Source organism: Lygodium microphyllum, chromosome 16, assembly GCF_053477565.2.
Source record: "Lygodium microphyllum isolate KBCC chromosome 16, Lygodium_microphyllum_v1.1.10, whole genome shotgun sequence".
NCBI lineage: Eukaryota > Viridiplantae > Streptophyta > Polypodiopsida > Schizaeales > Lygodiaceae > Lygodium > Lygodium microphyllum.
In genome coordinates, this window is record NC_141150.1 from 1,957,501 (window position 1) to 1,963,905 (window position 6,405).

The 6,405-nt window shown below is 42.6% G+C and overlaps 1 pseudogene; it reads left to right on the top strand.

The window, feature by feature from the left end:
- Window positions 1-593, top strand: part of LOC148022460 (25S ribosomal RNA) — a 2,969-nt pseudogene extending 2,376 nt beyond the window's left edge.
- The last annotated feature ends 5,812 nt before the right edge of the window (window positions 594-6,405 follow it).

A 6,405-nucleotide genomic window follows, 5' to 3' on the forward strand; every position in this document is an offset into this window, starting at 1 on the left:
CCTCGATGTCGGCTCTTCGCCACCTGGGGCGGTAGTACGTCCCAAGGGTTGGGCTATTCGCCCATTAAAGCGGTACGTGAGCTGGGTTCAAAACGTCGTGAGACAGTTTGGTCCATATCTGGTGCGGGCATTAGAGCATTGAGAGGACCTTTCCCTAGTACGAGAGGACCGGGAAGGACGCACCTCTGGTGTACCAGTTATCGTGCCCATGGTAAACGTTGGGTAGCTAAGTGCGGAGCGGATAACTGCTGAAAGCATCTAAGTAGGAAGCCCACCTCAGGATGAGTGCTCTCTTCTTCTTACGTACAAGGTCACGGCGAGACGAGCCATTTCTCATCACGATAGGTGCCAAGTGGAAGTGCAGTAATGTATGCAGGTGAGGCATCCTAACAGACCGGAAGATTTGAACCTTGTCGCCGCATAACCGGATCGAGTCGATCCGGTTATGCCCTATGGTTTGACTGTCTGACAACATCAGCTTAGAAGCTGATCTAAGGAATAGATCCGGCCCGCTTATCCATCCATACAAGGGATGGAAAGGCGGAGCAGGGAATGTTCTCTGCTTGCTGGAAGGAGCACCTTTCTTTTTCTTTTCCAGAGCGAGGTACCTCCTAGACCTTAATCCTAGCCTTGTATGTAAACCCGCCGATGTGTCTCCTCCTCCTCCCTATGCTCCTTTTTGTTCACGGGTTGATATTCTGGTGTCTCAGGCGTGGAGGAACCACACCGATCCATCCCAAACTTGGTGGTGAAACTCTACCGCAGTAACGATACTGTAGGGGGAGCCCTGCGGGAAAATAGCTCGATGCCAGGATGAAAGAATGAATGAATGACTTCCGTTCCCCCTGTCTCTTTTGGGACCCATGAAACGGGTACCCCTTCCTCTCCAATTAGAGGAGAGAGTCTCTCCTTATGAGGAAGGGGGATTCCCAGCCTTTGTATCGCTTCATTATGACCCATCCGAAATGAAGAAAAGGAGGGAATTGAACCCATGATTTTCTGAAACAAGAGGGTTCCTGGAACGGCGGATCCAGTGTAGACGGGGCCTGTAGCTCAGTGGATGATAGCATGTGGCTACGAACCACAGTGTCGGGGGTTCGAATCCCTCCTTGCCCACAAGAATCTCCCGTCGCTAAATGTTCGTTCTCTTTTTTTTTTGGGGGGGCAGAAAAAGATCCTGACTCCGAGCAAAAATGCGTGAATCCAAGGGTCAGCTCGATCCCTTCTCGTAGATACACGGAGGATGATACTCATACCATTTTTCCTCCTCCTCTTCCCTCTTCTCTTCTTCTTTCCCCCTTCTCTTCTTCCTTTTGCTTCCTCCGAAACCGCACGGAATAATGCCGCAAGTGTCACAAGGTGCCCGGGGTTTACGGGCGTAGGAAGCGCCGGGGATGTCGGGGTCGTGGAGAGTCGGTAATGTCAGTGTCTCCCAAAATCCGCAGAGTCAACGCTCGTAACCCCTTCGTCGGAACCGTTCTCACTGCACCGCAGCCTACCGCTCCTTTTCTTCAGAATCTGCCACCTTGATGGAACCCTAATCTGTTCTCATCAGTTGAAGATTTCTACTTCCTACTTCCTACAAAGCAAAGATTCTTTTTGGGATAGTATAGAAAAAAAAAGATGTGCATCTTGCCCCGAAGGATCTCGAGCCCTTGACTTCCAGAAGAGTGGAGTAGGGTTACGGACCCTACTCCCTTTCCTATTCAAACCCAAAGAGGTATTAGATAACATTTGCACAACTAGGATTTAGGGTCCTATCTAGGATTTAGGGTCCTATCGGTGATAAGTAAGGTATTAGATAACATTTGCACAACTAGGATTTAGGGTCCTATCTAGGATTTAGGGTCCTATCGGTGATAAGTAAGATATTAGATAACATTTGCACAACTAGGATTTAGGGTCCTATATAGGATTTAGGGTCCTATCGGTGATAAGTAAAGAGTCTTTTGACTCGCGGAGATGTAAACAATCAAGATCTCCGCACCTCAGGAAAGATTGATTTGAACCTCCATGCCATACAGCAAGCAATGGATTTGGGACCTAGAGCGTTTATCACTTCACCCTCGAGGCAATGGACCTCAGTCCACTCTCTGTGGCCTAAGGGGGGTGGATGATCCACCCTCATTTGAAAATCTATTGCTCGATTTGGAATTTCCAGTTTTGGTTAACAGCTATTAGGATTTAGGGGACTCCCCGGGATTTGGGGTCCTGGGGTCCCTCAAGAGAGATCCCGAGGGGATGGAATGGGCCACTTCTTAACCACTTGAAATTTCGAGTTCGAGTAGTGCTTCTCGTCCTAGCCCTGGCTTGCTTAGAAAAGGATTGGGAAGTAACATAGTTATTCTAGCAAGATTCGCTCGAGATGTCAATACCTTACCTTCAATTAGATCATTAATGGACTCTACGTTTTGTCCAATTTGGCTTAGATTAGTAGGCATAGGAAGAAGGTTCTGCATGAATCACTCCATCCTGTTCTTTCAGATTGACCATATCAATATCGATATGGTCAATCTCAATAGAGTCCAGAGTGATCATTGCAGGATTTTTAATACGAAAGGAAAAATACAAGCTAGGGGGGAGATAGAACGATACCTCATGACCCATCACAGGGGCGAACTAGTTGTAACGAGAGGATTAGCTTGAAATGGAAACTGTTCGAAGGGATTCCATTCTTTCGTGCGACAACCCGAAGAGAGTCTTGAATAGGGCATTCTGGGAAATTCCAATAATGGGGTCGATTGATACACCTGACGGGATTGATGCTAGTGCACGAACAATCATAGCTACTTCGATGGAACTCTTCGAAATTGAAGTAGATGAATAAATTAATGGATTTTGTGTATAAATTGTTGATGCGTTATCTCCCCCAGTGAACATTAATTTGATAATCTTCAGGTAATAATAGATAGAAATAACACTTGTTAGGATCCCTATCGGAACTGATGGGTACGAACCAGCCTTCCATCCATGCCAAAATAGGTAGAGTTTACCAAAAAAACCTGCTGGTGGGGGGATACCCCCTAGAGATAGTAAACGTGGGACTAGAGAAAATGTTAAAACAGGATCCTTCATGTATAATCCCGCGTAGTCCTTGATATTATCCGTTCCGGTTCGCGAACCAAATGAAATGATACAAGCAAAAGTTCCTAGATTCATGAGTATATGAATAAACGTATAAGTTATCATGCTTGCATAGCCATTCTCGGGATCTGCAGCAATTATTCCGATCATAATATATCCCATTTGGCTTATAGAGGAATACGCTAGCATACGCTTCATGCTTGTCTGAGTCACGGCAATCAGATTTCTTGATACCATACTAAGAGTGGCTAATACTCCCAAAACCATATGCCACTCATTAGCGCGATGTGGAAAAAGAATACCGAAGAGTCATGTAGATAAAGCTAGAGCTGCTACTTTAGAAGTCACGGAAAAGAAAGCAACGAGTGGTGTAGGAGAGTCAGAGTCGGAAAGAAGATTCTCGGTCTTCCCGCTCATTCAGAACCGTGCATGAAGTTCTTACTTCACACGGCTCCTGGTTCAGGTGTTAAACTGTTTTTGCTCCCATAACCTCCCTCGCGTCTGTTTCGAATCTACTCTTCCCTAGAGTAGTCAGTAGTAGTACGAATTGTTAACTTCTCGAGGAATCCCTTATCGTATTCATTTCTTGATCCACTTTTTGAATGGGTTGTTGTCCGTGCGGGCAGACTTTCAATACTTGATAGCGAACTCAGAATGATTCTAGGTAGTATTTATGTACATAGTCAAAAATATTTGTGAAATCTTCGTGACTAATCCAAATAAGAATTAAGGAATTAGTAGCATCCATGGCTGAACGGTCAAAGCACCCAACTCATAATTGGCGAATTCACAGGTTCAACTCCTGTTGGATGCAAAAAATTACAAACTAATTAATAAACAAAAACTTTGATTCGACGGGGACTATACAGGAAGTAAAAAGCAGAATGAATACTGAAAAAAAGAGCTTGATCCATCATATTGAAATCGAAATGAAGGAAGGAATCTTATGGATGGAATAAAAGATCAAGTACTTACTGGGAAAAGCATTCGTTTGTTACGAGACAACCAATATACGTTTGAAGTCGACGCAGAATTGACCAAACCTAAGGTGAAAGATTGGATTGAACGATTCTTCAGATTTAGAGTGAAGGGTATGAATAGTTATTGATTACCAAATAAGAAGAAAAAAAAGGCATTGGAATCCTTTGATTCTCATAAAAGAATGATAATTACTCTTCAAGAAAACTATTTTATTCCATTTTTCTTAGACGATTAAATAATGACCTGGAAGCATCAATCTACTAAATAGAAAAAGGAAGGGAAACCATGGTTATCTGACTATATGAAGCTTATACTCCTGGTACACGTAACCGATCTATTTTCATTTTCGAGGAATTAATTAACAGAAAACCATGTAAGCAATTAACTCGTGGTAGACGTTCAGGAGGTGGTCGTAATAACAGAGGGATCATTACTAGTAGGCATAGGGGAGGTGGTCACAAGCGTTTATACCGAAAAATTGACTTTCGACGAGATAAAACAGATGTTATTGGTAGAGTAACAAGTATTGAGTATGATCCGAATCGTAATGCATATATCTATCTAATCACTTATGCGGATGGGGAAAAGAGATATATCTTACACATCTGGGGAGTAAAGGTTGGAGATATTTTAACATCCGGATCGGAAGCATCTATTTCTAACGGGAATGCCCTACCCTTGAGTGCGACTTGAACAATTGATTTGCGTTTCTGAGCATCAATCCAATAATAAATTGGTAAACTAGCACCGATTCAAAGATTTTCAATCTATATACAAGAATGAAACTCAATGGGGAAACCACAGAGTAGGTGTAGCGGGCGATCGGGTTCAATAAAATCTTGATTTTTATTAACCTGTATTGAAAAGATAATATGGAAAAAGATAAACAATCTTGAATCCTGAAAAGCTAGATGGGCATCCCTTCCTTATCATGGACGAGACGTATGAAAAAAAAAATAACTCATCACGTTCGATGTGACGGTCAAGGACAACATCGAAGAAATCCGTGTTGAGACACCAAAAAAAATGGATTTTCACAAAATATTTGTTTGTCAAATATATGTAAAAAACATCTCCTAAGTTATCCATAACATTTAGTAATGTTGGCGCGAGTCCATAAATTCATTAACCTGTTGCTAAACCAAATGAAAAAGAAAGCCAGGTGCCGGTAAAAAAAACCGAGGGTACATGCAAACAACGACGATTCTTATCTGGGGATTTCATTTAGTCCACAACTTTCCAATGTATTTGGAAAAATACAAAGAATCTCATACTTTGTATCCAGAAAGCTGTATGCTTCGAAAGGAGCTTGTACAGTTTGGGAAGAGGCTTTCGATTTCTTATAGTTTTTTATTCAAGAAAAGAAACCTACTTCATCCAAAATTCCTTTGGGGACTATTATTCATAATGTGGAAACCATACCCGGCAGAGGCGGACGATTAGTCAGGGCAGCCGGTGCTGTAGCAAAAATAATTGCAAAGGAAGGTTCGTCGGCTACATTAAGATTGCCCTCTGGAGAAGATCGTTCAATATCTCAAAATTGTCTAGCAACTATTGGTTGAGTTGGAAACATTGATACTAATAACGAAAGCATAGGAAAAGCCGGGTCTAAGCGTTGGCTAGGTAAACGGCCAACCGTGAGGGGCACGGCCATGAATCCCACAGACCATCCCCATGGAGGGGGGGAGGGTAGAACACCCATTGGTAGAAAGAAACCGTTAACACCCTGGGGTTGCGCTGCACTAGGGAAAAAAAACAGAAAAGTTAAGAAATATAGTAATCCACTTATTCTTCATCGACGTAAAATTCATTGATTGATAATGGGATATAGGAAGAGGTAATTTTTTATGGTACGCTCGCTAAAAAAAGGCCCTTTTGTAGCTAATCATTCAATAAGAACCATTAAGAATCTGAATCTACGGAGGGAAAAGAGGGTTATAATAACCTGGCCCCGCGCTTCTTCAGTGGTACCTACAACGATTGGTCATACTGTTGCCGTTCACAACGGGAAGGAACATCTGCCCATTTATGTAACTGACCGAATGGTAGGTCACAAATTGGGAGAATTTGTACCTACTAGAAGCTTTCGAGGTCATTCCAAGAATGATAGAGGATCTCGTCGATAATAGAAGAATTTTTTCTTATGGAAACCAAGTACAAATCAGAAATAGAAGCAAAAGCTTCGTTAAGAAATATTCGTATGTCAGCTAATAAGGTCCGACGGGTATCAGATCGAATTCGGGGTTGTTCCTATGAACAAGCACTCGTATTACTCGAATTTATGCCTTACAAAGCTTGTTACTCTGTATTACAATTAGTTCTTTCTGCAGCCGCAAATGC